The sequence below is a fragment of the Leptinotarsa decemlineata genome, unplaced genomic scaffold (assembly GCF_025532065.1).
Source record: "Leptinotarsa decemlineata unplaced genomic scaffold, Ldec_3_MD MMD2_tig00026354_RagTag_RagTag, whole genome shotgun sequence".
NCBI lineage: Eukaryota > Metazoa > Arthropoda > Insecta > Coleoptera > Chrysomelidae > Leptinotarsa > Leptinotarsa decemlineata.
The window spans coordinates 18,552,847-18,568,475 of NW_027412702.1; the positions used below are offsets into that span (position 1 = coordinate 18,552,847).

The window sequence follows — 15,629 nt, forward strand, 5'->3', positions numbered from 1 at the left end:
TATCATCAACATGAAGTCGATGATTTCTCATTCCCATAGTTCGAGAAATGATACTCTGAAAGGAATTCGACTTTTAATAATTTGTTTTCATGCGAAACAAATATTTCTAGATAGCTGAGTTCATGAAACTGTAATGCCACAACTCAAGCTGATTTTACATTATGACACCGTGTCAACACTATTTACCGACCCTGTATTTCTAGGAGCTTACGCACAATACACGGTAGGCATGTTGTCAGTCAGATTGAATTTTTGCGTCGCGGTGTCAATTTGATTGTCCCGCCTCTGGTTAAAAGCGATCGATTCGGCCGGTCCAGGAGTCTCTGGCGGGGCGCCGTCATTCCAGTCCCAGGATTCCCTTTTACAGACTCCGGACTCCAGTGAACAGTTAGTATTCGGGAACTCGCGAGTTATCACGTCACCGGTGCCCTGTTTTGACAAGGTAAGAAAACACGTATTCCTTTGGAAGATTTCTCTCTTTAATTTTGTTTGAATCAACTCAACTAATTTTGTGAGTTGTACAGTGTGATATTTGTTGTTGATTCAGATTGTTTTAATGTAAACATCCACGAGAAAAGAAATTTTTTAGACATATGAAGTTTAGACGCGCATATCGAAAGTACTTTTTGAAAAGGTGATAGATGTTGAAGATAAATATTAAGCGCAATAAAACGTACAGCAATAAAATTAAAGTAAAACTTACAATATTCTTTGTTTTTATTTTGAGTTTCTCTGAATTTGTCTAAAGTGCGGTTGTGCGATATGGTTATATAGAACTATAGTAACCACTCCTCACTGAGACTCAATGTTTTGATGAAAATCACTAGATCTTGATGATGAGTAGAAAATGCTCATAAACTTACATTACGTTGTTGGTGATTTCTTCAGAAATCGTGTTGAGTATTTTAGGAGTTGGACTTGTTGAGTATTTCAGAAGGAATTCGTGAAACTTAGTTGCGTAGCGTACATCATGTGATTCTGAAACTATACGAAGTTGGGATAGAAAAGGTTTTTGGTGAAAAGTATTCCTTATCCACCAATATAAAAAAAAAATAATTGAAGGGTTATACAAGGAACTTTTTATTGGAATAATGAAAGGAGAGAAACTTTTTGTAGATATATTCAAAAAGTTGAAAAAGCTCTCTATTTGGCTTCATGTAACTGTTATGCTACAACTCAAATCGTTTTTAAAGAGAAACGGTTTCGAGAAGAGAAATAGGTCTCCAACCTTTCGAGTCATTTGTGATGTTTGAGTCTCCAATCAATTTATTTTCTTGGATGAAATCCCGCAGATTCGGGAAATGCTTGGGGGTGGTAACCCATATATTCAAAGTGGACTGTTGAAAACTCACCGCAAGGCGCAACTACCAACGAACGAACCCTGCGCAAAAATCCAAACACACGTCAAGTTTATTTGTTTCTACCATAATAATCATAGGTACTGGAAAAGTTGTCCACCGACTTCTATATCATAATACAGATCATATATCATAATAGAGAATTTGCGGTGCCACTTCGCGGCCACAAAAAACTCAAAAGACTTGAGTCTGGTGTTCGAGGAGACCATTCAATTGAACGCTTTCGACCTATACAGCGATCTCGAAACCGGCTGTTTATTATTACGTAAATTTTGTGAGTAAGGTGGACGAGTACCATTTCCCTAAAACATACTTTTCTCTTGAATGTATGCAGGATCATTCTATTTGATATCAGCATGAACTGAGTCGATAGCATTCTGGAGTAAACAAAGTGCAACCCAAACAGCAAGATGACCATTTGGGACCAATGAAGGACAACGCCAAAATCATTAGTAGGATTTTGACGGGTGTTTCAATTATGTCTCTAGGCAATGGAAATGTTACCATTCTATGTCTTCCTAGGACTTTTCCAAGATGTCCTGCACTAGTACAAAACGGGGACTGTTAGGAATGAGTAACTACGTACATTTTGTGGGTACCATTTTTCTTAAACATAATCAACTTTTCAACGCATGCAGGATCATTCTATTTGGTATTAGTATATAACTAAGTTGCTAGCCTTCTGGAGTAAGCAAAGGTACACCCTAGATAGCACGATAATCATTTGACACCAATGAGGGACAACGTCAAAATCCTTAGGAATGGGAGGGTGTCCCAATTACCCACGATCGATTTCCCGCTTCTCATTCGAAAGTATTATTTTGGCAGGACATTTCTTGTGTGGTATGCTGAATATTGTTCTCTAGCACAATATTATATCTTTAAGACTTTTTCCACGCCAAAAAATACTGTCTTTCGACGCGAGTATCGCTGGCCAAGTTAGCATCATCAGGATATTTTATATGCAGCTGGGCGCACCATCACCTTATATAATGTCGTTATTCAATTGATTCCGAGTATAACCTTTTGTGAAATATTGATATTGCTTTGAATTGTTCCTGTCTTCTAGCTGTAATCGTTACGTGAGAGAATGAACAACGGGCTATTTGGAATGGGATCTTTGTCCCTGTTCTAATTCCACATTTTTGAAGTGATAACTTCTCATGGGAGGAGAAACCGCTTGGTTACCTGAAGCGTTACAGCGTCAGTCTCTCTGGCTTCCCTTTCTCTCACGCATATGTCAGCGGAAGGCAGGCTCCTCCTCTCTCGTCAGACAAACGCTCAGTGTTTAGTCGACAGAGTGTGCGAGAGACATATACTGTTGACAGTATTATAAAAATATAAGCAGTAAGCACGTAATATTCTTTTATTATGTGAAACGTGACTCAAAAATAACGATACTTATTTTGTGTGTGTACATTATTGGTATCAATATTTATTTCTACATTCCGGATGTTTTATTATAAGAAACACCGCTTGAGGTTTAGATAGAATTTGATTTATATGAGAAGAATACTAGCACTTTCAAATATATCCGACAGATTCAACCATTGTCCACAAAAAAAATGACGGGACTATACTTTCTTGTTAAAAGTCTGATCACATTCTGTTTCAATAAGAGAAGTAATGATATCAAAGAAATAACCAAAATTAATGGGTATCTTTCAAATATAATAGATGAGTTGATAAGGAATCTGAGTCTTCGACGCTTCAAAAAGACGAAGACTCAAAATTTATAATTTTTTCATGTGTACTGAAATATGTCAACGGATTTGTTCAAATTTTCTGAATATTGCATATGAAAATGACTTTCAAAACTGCTCGTACACTTCAACAAGCGATGAACATCCCGAAAGACCAGACGCTAGTGAAGGAGATTCTCAAAATAAGCTATGAAGATTGCAATAAAAAGTATGTTGGTCAGACTAAGCGTACTATATTAACTCGCTACAAAGAAAATGTTTCACGTCGTAAATAAGTCTAGTATCACTTGATATGCATTAATAACAGAATACATGAATAATGCTTAAAATTGTTGAGACCGGTACATGACAAAAGTTTTTAAGATGCTTTCGAAAGTTAAGGAAACTAAAAATGAGGAAGTAGATCTATGAAGAGTGACAGAGGTTTCATTTCAAGTAGCCAGTTGAAAAAGATTGGGTATCTTTGAGGTCATCTAAAATCATTTTGTGGACTTTTTTGACACAAGAAATTCCTTTTTATTAATTTTCTTCACTCAAAATGTTTTATCCTATGAATTGATAACTGCAAGATTTATACATGTATACATGTATCGTTTTATGTGAAATTTGATTTTGGCAGTAGATTTTGCTTAAGAAATGATGTCAAATGGCGTCTACAAAATAGGTCACGTGATTTCCTTAACCTGTCAAAATTGACATTTAAAAAAAGAAACATCGAAAAATGACATTATTCTTCAAAATATCCAAAAATATCAAAGGATAAAAACATTTTCTTTTGTAATTTTATACCCACACACTAAGTTTCAAACCCATAATAAGTATTTTATATTTTCACTATTTTTCCGCACTCCTGCTTTTTCTACTTAGCAAAATTTAAGCACACCTGTACTAAATCATTTATTTTAACTAAACTCGTCACCGAATTTCTTTTTTTGTAATATAATAATATTTTAAGAGCCTCTTTGATGTTAAAAACAAATTTTGAAAAATAAAAGTTGTCAAACTTGATGCAAAGTTCATCTAGTTTCAACGGGGCTTTCAAAACTATACAGTACTTGAGTTTTTCAATGAGCAAATGGCCTCACAATATGAATTAGAACAAAACGGAACATTAGGAAACATCATTTCGTGATTCTTGAAGCCCATTCAATAAAAGAAAAAAACTCATAGTATTTACATTTACCTACTCCGCTAACAACACTAATTTAAAAAAACTGGGTAGGCTGTGAAAAAATATGAAACTACATAATGTGTTTTAGAAAACGTCACTGTCACTGAATAAATTAATGCCCGTTAGTTCAATGTAATGTATGAAAATTTAAATAATATGTTATCTTTACAAGAAAAAATTGAAATTGTGCTAATTTGTGGTGAAAACACATTGCATCGACAAGTGGCTGATATTTTTAACGCAAGACATCCTGGTAGACATATACAGCAATCCACTGTAAGTAGGATTTTAAAAAAAAAATTAAACTGACTGGTTCAGTTGAAAATACTTTTAAAAAACGTCATAATCCATCACGCAATAATGATGAGGTTCAGTTGGCTGTCTGCCTGGATGTTATCGAACAGGGAAAATCAAGTATTACCAATATTGTAGATAGAACTGGCGTTAAAAGAGAAAGCGTAAGAACAATTTTACATAAAAATAAATTCAAACCCTACAAACCCAAATTTATAAATACCTTAAAGGAAAGAGATTTCGATGTTCGACTAGATTTCTCTTTCTGGTACCAAGGAGAAGTAGAATTAAACAGAAAATTTCCTTACAAAATCCTATGGACCGACGAAGCTACCTTCACATCGAACGGCGTAGTCAGTTCCCAGAATTGTAGGTGGTGGGCTCAGGAAAATCCTCATTTTGTGATAGAATGTCGGGACCAATATTCATTTAAAACAAATGTGTGGTGCGGTGTTTTAAATAATCAGGTAATGGGACCATTCTTTTTTAGACACAATTTAACTTCTCAGAATTATTTGCAATTTCTAAATACTGAGATCAGTGATATAGTGGACAATATGCCGGTTGAAATAAGACACAGTCTGTGGTATCAATGTGACGGGGCTCCTATTCATAGTTCAAGACAAGTCAAAGAGAAACTATTAGAAATGTTTAGGAGCAAAGTTATTGGGCGAAATATGGAGCAAATATGGCCGCCTAGGTCGCCAGATTTAACCCCACTAGATTTTTTCTTGTGGGGTTACTTAAAACAAATCGTTTATAAACAAAGACCTTTTCGTGACGTGAATCACCTAGAAACTGTTATTAGAAACTCTATTTTAAACATAAACCCTGTGAGTATCAGCAACTCAAATAAAAGATGTATCAAGAAGGACAATTATCTGCATAGAACGCGATGGAAGACATACAGAAATGTAGTGTATTCAATGTCGTGAGTCTTTTTTTCGTGTTTTTTTGCTATTAGGTATAGGTACATGTTTATTTTTAGTTCCTTTTAATTAAGATTAATTTCCACTGTATTTTTGTTGAAAAAACAATAAACACTCTAAGATATTGTTTCCTAATGTTCCGTTTTGTTCTAATTCATATTGTGAGGCCATTTGCTCATTAAAAAACTCAAGTACTGTATAGTTTGGAAAGCCCCGTTGAAACTAGATGAACTTTGCATCAAGTTTGACAACTTTTATTCTTCAAAATTTGTTTTTAACATCAAAGAGGCTCTTAAAATATTATTATATTACAAAAAAAGAAATTTGGTGACGAGTTTAGTTAAAATAAATGATTTAGTACAGGTGTGCTTAAATTTTGATAAATAGAAAAAGCAGGAATGCGGAAAAATAGTGAAAATATAAAATACTTATTATGGGTTTAAAACTTGGTGTGTGGGTATAAAATTACAAAAGAAAATGTTTTTATCCTTTGATATTTTTGGATATTTTGAAGAATAATGTCATTTTTCGATGTTTCTTTTTTTAAATGTTAATTTTGACAGGTTAAGGAAATCACGTGACCTATTTTGTAGACGCCATTTGATATCATTTCTTAAGCAAAATCTACTGCCAAAATCAAATTTCACATAAAACGATAAATAAAAAAGTTTCCCATTTGATGCGGACTTTATCGGTGACACTGTATATAACTTGTCTTAAAAAAACTCAAATATACCGCACCAATGGAGAGAATGTAGAGTCACCCCCGTCTTTAAATCTGGAAATCGAAATGAATAATTATGGTTCCATTTCTGTTATCAATACTTTGTTAGAAGTTTTCGAAAAATCCTTCAAAAAACGACTTATTGAATTTTTTAATAGATATCATGTACTAACTGAACGACAATTCTGTTTCATCAACAATTCCAACACAGAAAATGCCATAATAGATTTTATAGGTCAAACAGTTGAAGCCTTGGATAAATCATCAAAGTGCCTAGCTGTATTTATTGATTTAGCAAAGGCTTTTAGTACCGTCTCACATGAGATTCTATTGAACAAACTCTCTACATACGGAATTCGAGGCCATGCATTGGACTTACGGGACTATTTGTCACAACGGATACAAAAAGTTAAAATCGGGGACCAACTCAGTGGGTCATTAATGGTGTTCCACAGGAAACTGTTTTGGGCCCAATTCTGTTCCTTGTATACATTAACGCTATATCCCAAAGACAAAATTTAAATAGCCATATCATTTGTTATGCTGATGACACAGCGCTAATATTAGAAATGACAGTTGGCACAATATCTTCAATCGAGCTGAGAAAGACCTACAGAAATTGAACATCTGGTTCAACAATAACCTACTGAGTATTAATATAAAAACGACAAAATTTATGTGCTTTTCATTAAACTCTGACGACCAACCTCCTATTAACAAATTCAGAATACACATGCCCACCTGCACTAAGAATATGACATGCAACTGCCTAAAATGAGACTTCTCATGTTGAAATTCTACACCCTTGGGGGAATACTCTCTCGAAAAAATATATTAATTTTATATAATTCACTGGCAGAATCTATTCTCAGGTATTGTATTGTTGTGTGAGTAGGAGCATTGAATAATGCCATCAATTGCCTACAAACAACTCAAAACAACCTTGAATTGCATTCAAAAGAGCTAGATGTTTCCCAACGGAACAGCTATACAAGAAAACTAAATTACTAAACATTAGATACTTATAGAGCTACCACTGTTTGATATGGATGTTCTTGAATATTCAGAAATTCAGTTTTATCGCTCACAAAACGACAAGATCAGTCGAAAACTTGCATATCAAAATCCCGCTTTTGAAAAAAGTCGTATACAAAGATTCGATTTCTTTTTCGGACCTTAACTATACAAACTTCTTCCAACACATCTAAAAAAAAAATGAAAAAATTAGGTGAATTTAAACCGACCCTCAAGCAACACATTCAAGAAAACCCGATGACATTCAAAATATTAAAAAATAACAAAATAAGTGAAGACTCACCTCAAAGTCGTGCATCGCTGATCGTTACCCCTTCCTCTGCATTATCACCATCATTATGATTACCAGTTTTTTATTATAATTTCTATTTTCTAAATTTATATTATTCTTTGTATTTTTTGTTTACGTTTACATTTTTATTCTCTAGCACTGCTGTTATATGCATATAATAATGTTTTTTTGGGAAATAAAGTTTTTGGCTTTCTACTACTCCATCTTGATACAAAAAAAGAGAAGGATGAGGGAGTCTTCCAAAGAAAGGAAGGAAGTAACTCTATACATGGATGTGTAGATCGTGCAAAGAAGTAACTTTCAGACACAAACTAAAAGAAAGTCCTCCTGAAACAGCTACTTTCATATAAACATTGAATTATACGAAAGAAAATTTTTTTTCGAAACAAATACTTCTATATGAACACTGAATTATACAGAAGATACTTTTCTCTACTCAGTTTGTATTTCAAACATTCGTTGTGGAATAAAAATCAGATATCATTCACATGAGTTCTGCTCTAAATGAATGGTAACAAATTGCACTTACATAGAACACTGCCATCCTCACTGGTATACACCGATGTTTCGCCTTAATACATAGTATCATATAATAAATCAAATAGGTGAATGAATGTCATTACGATGTCATCGATGACATATTATGCAGATCAAGCTTATTCCGTGACATTAAAAAATCGTAATTCATGAATGAAGTGTGTGTATTTTCTATAATGTTATCCAATTTGGTACTGAAGAGCCTCAGGGCAAGTGTCTTAAGGCGAAACATCGGTGTATACCAGTGAGGATGGCAGTTTTCTATGTAAGTGCAATTTGTTACCATTCATTTAAAGTAGAACTCATGTGAATGATATCTGATTTTTATTCCACAACGAATGTTTGAAATACAAACTGAGTAGAGAAAAGTATCTTCAGTATAATTCAGTGTTCATATAGAAGTATTTGTTTCGAAAGAATTTTTTCTTTCGTATAATTCAATGTTTATATGAAAGTAGCTGTTTCAGGAAGACTTTCTTTCAGTTTATGTCTGAAAGTTACTTCTTTGCATGATCTACACATCCATGTATAGAGTTACTTCCTTCCTTTCTTTGGAAGACTCCCTCATCCTTCTTTTTTTTGTATCAAGATGGAGTAGTAGAAAGCCATAAACTTCCTTTCCCAAAAAATTAATCACTCCTAAAAAATATAACCCCTTCAATTCATAATAATTTTATTACAGAAGTTGAATACTTCTTCAAGTGGGGTGGAAAAAGCATACAACAGGCGACATACGCCCAGATGTATTGTACCCCATTCTGGAAGAAGAAAAATTATTATTGTATGAAGATGTATACATTGTATCGTATTGTAAATGTATACATTATTTTAGACTATATCAGGAGAAATCATACAAATTCACCTTTAATTTATCTTGATTTAATTCCGTTTTGTACACATCGTACGATTCCAATGTATTTTTTCTGAAGCTGAATTTCTGAAGCTGAAAATTTGTAATTACTATTATGAATATTTTATCACAGAACTGATACGCAATGGCTATATTTAACACAATCTCAATGTTTCGTCTCAACGAAATACATTTGAACGAATGCCGGAACATGCTACGTTTAGCGGGGCACATGCCACATCGCCATTTTTCATCAGTTAATAGCAGACAGGGCAAACAGACTCTTGCTACGTGAGAATCTCGAGTGGCTTTGTTATGTTCTGTTATTGTCGGAAACCACGAGAATTTTACTTCTCAAGAACTGTTGGCATTACGTGAGAGCTGGCACTTAACGACGCTGTTTGTACGGTGAACGATATCCACCATCAGGATCAGACCTACATAGCTGATGAGTTAAACTCTTTGCTCCTGGGAGTTCTAAAACACGATGAAAAAAACCAAAGTATAACTAGATAATCAAAAAATATACTTTTTCACTGTCCATCCAAGTAATGAATGATTTTGTTGCTGGTCTCTTTTTGGCAACACTATTTTTGACAGATCACGCGTGAATCGTGTTTTGTGTCATTGTCAAACTTGTTTAGTTTGGTCTATAATTTAACCATGAATCGACTTACGAAAGAACAACGCTTGCAAATTATTGAATATTTTTATCAAAATTCATGCTCGGTGAAGAAAGTGCATCGTGCACGTCTTCCAATTTATGGGCAGTTTCGGCGGCCTACTGAGGACATTGGACATTAAACCACCAACACGCATTCGTAGAGTGAGGACCGAAAAAAATATTGCGGTTGTATCCGCCAGTGTTCGTGATGACCGTGAAATGACGATTCGCCGCCGTTCGCAGCAATTGGGCCTCTGTTACTCCACTACGTGGAAAATTTTGCGGGAGGATTTAGGTGTAAAACCTTATAAGATACAGCTGGTGCAAGAATATAAGCCACACGAACTCCCACAACGTCTAACATTTGATGAATGGGCGCTGGCAAAGTTGGAGGAAGACCCACATTTTTATCCAAAATTGTGTTCAGCGACGAGGCTCATTTCTAGTTGAATGGATACGTTAACATGCAAAATTACCGCATCTGGAGTGAAGACCAGCCACAAGTATTGCAAGAGCCACTGTTTGGTGTGGATTATGAGTCGGTGGCATCATCGGGCCAAACTTCTTCAAAGACGACAATGGCCGGAACGTTACTGTGAATGGCTAGCGCTACCGTGTAATGATTGATGACTTTTTGTTGCCAAAATGGAAGAATTGGACATGCCTGATATGTGGTTTCAACAAGATGATGCCACATGCCACATGGCACGCCTTTGGATAATTTCTTGAGGGGTCATGTTAAGGCATGTCTACAGGGATAAACCAGCAATGACTGACGCTCTGTAAGCCAATGTTGAAGCATTTATACATGAAAAACCGGTCGATGTGTTAGAGAGAGTGTCAAAATTGGACCTTATGCATGGTCATCTGAAGCGTAGCCGCGGACAACATTTGCATGAAATCATCTTCCAACATTAAATTATATTGATCGTTCTATCGATTCTAATGAAGATTTCATCAGTTTTTTCAAATTTTTTGTGTTGTTTTGAAAATCAAATCCTATACCTCTTGAAAGTCATCTATTAATATAGTGTGCGAATTTGGTGCGAATATAATCATCAGTTCATGGGAAAAAGCTTTTTGGCTTTTCTCTTTTTCATCTTCATCACAATGTGAGAAACTTCTGAAGTGAAGAAATAACCAAGTTTGAAGATGTGTGGGTCATGCGTGAAAGATATTACTTATATATAATGGAAGAAAAATCCTCTCGCAACAACTACTTTCATATGAACATGAACTATAGGAGAATCTATACATCTTTGTAGAGAGTTCATTCTGAACCGAATAACTTTCTTCTTCCGAAATATTCCAAATTTTTTTGGTTGAAGATAGAGAAGTGGAAAGCTAATAAACTTCCTTTCCAAATACTTATCTCTCCTCAAAAATTTACCTCTATCAATTTTCATCATAACTCATAATCATCTTCCGTTGACGCCAATATTTTCAGGAAAATGGTTTCGATTGAAAGAATTTCACAGTTTTGAAGTTGAAAACTTTGGGAGAATAGTTCGTCTTTGAGTTTTTAACTTAAATTAACAACATTTTTTGTGTAATTTTTGAAATAAATTTTGAATGTGTGAATTCCTGCAGTTATCCATAATATCTAAGTGAAAGAAAAAAAGGAGCCTCTTGCGTAGAATAAATTCAAAACAAGCACTTTTCACAAACACCAGAACTGCAATACACTTTTCGACGTGCGTTCCACCTACCAAGTTGGCACTCGTGTTCTTCATCTTCTGAAAACGTCAACTAGGTTAGTGAAATGCGCGTGGAGAAAAGTATTGCAGTTCTAGCATTTGGTAAAAGTGCTTCTTCGGTATATCGAAATGGGCAAATATTTAAATAAATATAGGTAAGCACATTTATTTCATATTCTATATAAACTTCTTCAAAAATTCAAATAAATTATGAACATCTGGATAAGAAAAACTCTTCATAAATGATAAACCCATGGCAACGGATTGCCATTCTTAGACGTTTTGGTGAAGAGGACCGACAGTAAGTGGGAAACATCTGTATACCGAAAACCCACTCACACGGGATAATATCTGAACCACAAATCCAACCACCATCAATCAACTGAAAGAGGAATCATCAATACTCTATTAGACCGTGCTTTCGGGCTCTGTAACACGAAGGAAGGTCTCGAAAAGGAACTAGACATCACGTAATGGCTACTCCAAAGCGATGGTAGAGAAGATTTTGGCTAAAAGACAGCAGGAGCCTAGCAAGGAAGAGAAGCCGTCACAATCAGTGCTTGCACTTTCCCTCATAAGAGGATTATCGGAGAGAATAAGCAGAATTGGTTCCAAGTACAACATCAGAACCTGCTTCAGATCCGGTAACATTATCCGTAGCAGCCTCACGAAAACCAGGCCACCAAACGCGGACTGCGATTCCAAGAATTACATTCACCGGATACCCTGTGAGTACGAAAAATCCTATATTGGTGAAACTGAGAGGCCATTGAATGTATCCATTGCCGAGCACAAGAAACACACACAGCGAGAGGAAACCAGCAAATCAGGAATAGCAGACCATGTTTGGACCCATCAACACAACATCGAGTCATCGAGTGGTCCCAAGCTGAGATCTTACACAGAGGGGAACATTCAAAGAGAAAATTCAAGGAAGTTGCATACATGTCGTCCAACAAGGTATTCAGCCAAGCCAGCGTAGAAAAACGCAACATATGGAAACCCATCATCAAGCGAAAAATGGCCAACTCCCGCCAAACGGTCATCTCCCACTGAACCAGTGAAGCGGAAAAAATGGAAAGCGGGGATAAGTGAAGTTACTTGAACGAACCTTAAATAGTCATCAGTCCAGTCATCACCCGAAGACGATTGTGGATACTAACAATCGAAACGTCATGAACTAACTTGGTTTGAAATGTCTCAACTTTTTATTTTTACCTTTTTTTTCAATTTGTTTTTCTTTATTTTAATTTTTTGTTCAATTTTTTTTATTTTTACTTGTATTTTATTTCACTATTATTTCATTTCAGGTTTTTTGCTTAATATTATAATATAATTGTTTTTTACAGCTATTTATTTTTAATTCTTCTTTTTTAGTCGTTTCAAGCATTTCAAATCATTTTATATATCAGACAATGGAAGTCCGAACTCGTGTTATTCAATAACGAACTTATTTTTAGCAGCAAGTACTGTATATGTTCAAGTACATCCATGGACAGGGTCTTCAAAGAGCTTATATGGAATAACATATTCCCACAATATTTTTTTACAATGAATGTAATATTTCCTGGGAAAGAATGGTATGGGTTTTCTATTTCTTCATCGTTATGTAAAAAATGTGAAAATCGTTCTTTTCTGAGCTTTATATCTGTGTAAAATGACCTTTATGTAAATATATATTATTATTATCATTTATCATTATTCTAGACTATATAAGCGATGAATCTAGCAGCTTATGACTGAGTAAGAACAAACCAAGGAGACAATTTAAGAATTTTATATACGACAGATATAGGTTATTCTAATGAAAAAAATATTTTAGAAGACAGACTTCTAGTAACCTTCACTCCTAATAACATCATTCATCTGGTGCAAATAGATACAATCTCTAAACAAGGTTCTGTTACTGCTTAAAACACTTTCGATAACGATTAGAAAAACGTTAGGTCCTTACATGGGTGTCAGGTAATGGGGTTAAGATAATCTTAACGAACAGAAACACACATGGTTCTTCATTACGTTAAATGTCTTGTCAATCTCGACAATCTGCAATCTATCAGTCAGGAAAATGCCTATATAGCGATTAGAATGAAATCTATCACCATTCTCTATGTCCATTCCGAAAAATGGCAAATTATCCAAGTTCATATTATGCCTACGACTAGGAATTTTTTTTTGCAAAAGATCTTTCATTAATGCTAACTAAAAGTATTCAAGAAACCCTTTATTGTGAGATTTTCACTTGACGGTTTTACAAAAATGCAACACTGTTTCGCTATATAATCGCTTCTTCAGACATGTATGTACAATACTACTAAAGTACTATACTACTTACTATACCACTACACTACTATACTACTATATTACTATCCTATTATATTTCTATACCACTATAGTACTATACTACACTACTGTTAGAATAGACATGCTTGAAGGAGTTATTGTATAGCGAAACTAGTACTATACCTCTATACTACTAAACTATTATACTATATCATTACACTACTATACTACTATATTACTATACTTTATACCACTATAATACTACACTACGCTACTGTTAGAATATAGACAGGCTTGAAGAAGCTATTGTATAGCGAAACAGGTGTTGCGTTTTTGTGAAACTGTTTAGGGAAAATCTCACAATAAAGTGTTTCTTGAATACGTTATAGATTTTCTTCGGCTATCGGCTGATAGCTAACTGGAAGGCAGCGAAAACACATTCTAGCAAACTATTATAATTTTGAATGACATATTTTCAAACCTAAAATGGGATCCTCAAGACTAACAAACAAAACAATAATGCCACGTGCGCGACTACTAGACTTCTCAAGTACTTATACAGTAATCTGAATCGATTTACCATGAATAGTCCTAACGTCAAAAATTCTTGAAAACAAAATTCCTGCAATGCTCCTTACCAGCTCATAGAAACTTTCTATGTCGTTATTGAAATGTATCAACTTGGCATGGCAAATATTGATTTGGTAGTCAATTTCCGAAGAGCTGTGGTAATATTGGAAACCGAGATATAACACGTATAGAAATTCACTAGAAACCACGTATTAGTTCACGTCTGATGGAATATAAAATGAAAAATTTTTGAGGTAGATATCGATTTCAAGTGAAAATGGAAATGGAAGCCCCTTCTTATCTGAATGAAATTTTACCCCCCTTTAAATCATAATATTCATCAATTTAAGAAATAAATTAAATCACAGATGCTTACTGCTCAGTGCTAATTTAAAATTCAATGTATGGTAGTGTAATGAAATGGTTAAATTGACCAAAATAATGTTAAGAATATTAGGAGTTATTAGCAACTATATGATCTATAATGTTTTTCTCTTCTCTATCATTGTTATGATAGTAAATAAGTATTTTTATAATTATTTTCTTACACTCACTGCATAATTTTTGGGAGGAGTGGAAGACAGCCTTTGGCTAACGCTTTTCCTTTTATGTATAAATGTATTTTCCATGCATAATAAACGATATTATTATTAGTATTATTATTATGTCATATGAAGTTACAGTAAAACTCATTAATACAGTTGATTGTATGATTTCCACTATAAAGTGTTTAACAAAAACCAAGACACGTGTTTCGTTATACAATAGCTTTCTCAAACGTAAAATAAAAAAATATAGCAGGTGTACCAGCAAATATCATATTTCATTCGCGACGTTTTGTTGCTTTCCAACAGTTATCGGTGGAATAACTAATCAAGGTATACTTTATTGTCGAGAGAAAAAAATCTTGTTTGACAAAGCATAAAACGTATAATTGCTGCATCGAAAAACATTATAGATAAAGATTATAAGTATATACATCACAATAAATACATTATATACAGATAAATATACATACTCTTATACATATACATTGATAATAATAATTATATCATTTATTCATGATTGAAAATAACGACAATACAAGTGCACATTATATAAATGGGTGAATAAATAACTGATAATCAAAAAGTAACAAACCAGATTACATTTACATTGATTTTTTTGTTTGATAATGTCACCAATTGAACTTCTAGGTGTTTTTTGAAGACGATCTAATAGGGTTTTTTTAATAGAAAAGAACAGTTGATGCTGGTTTTTCTATACGGAAGAGAGTTGTATAGTTTTGGTGCAATATAAGAAAAAGATTTTTGTCCAAAAGATTTTGATATTGAATGTACAATATTAGTTTTTTCTAGGTTCATAGTGAGTAGTTTGTGATCCAGCCAATTTTTTATCAATTCAAAGCCTATTTTGGCTTTTTTCTTGAGGGCGGTCTAAATCTCGTCCTGATACACAATATCTATGTCATCGGCGTCAATATCTATGTCACCACGAGGAAGAATAATGCATTGAAATATAT

General features: G+C 34.2%; 1 protein-coding gene across 3 annotated transcripts in view; it reads left to right on the forward strand.

The window, feature by feature from the left end:
* The first annotated feature begins 213 nt into the window (after positions 1-213).
* The window catches only part of LOC111508060 (retinal guanylyl cyclase 2), a 307,875-nt gene continuing 292,459 nt past the window's right edge, over positions 214-15,629 (forward strand). Inside the window, exons 1-2 of one of the 3 annotated variants that reach the window (XM_074184092.1) lie at positions 214-442; positions 1,693-1,949. The gene's annotated coding sequence lies outside the window, so the exon portion shown is untranslated. The remainder of the gene's footprint in view (positions 443-1,692; positions 1,950-15,629) is intronic. The other 2 variants (XM_074184091.1, XM_074184093.1) reach the window with 2 other exon arrangements.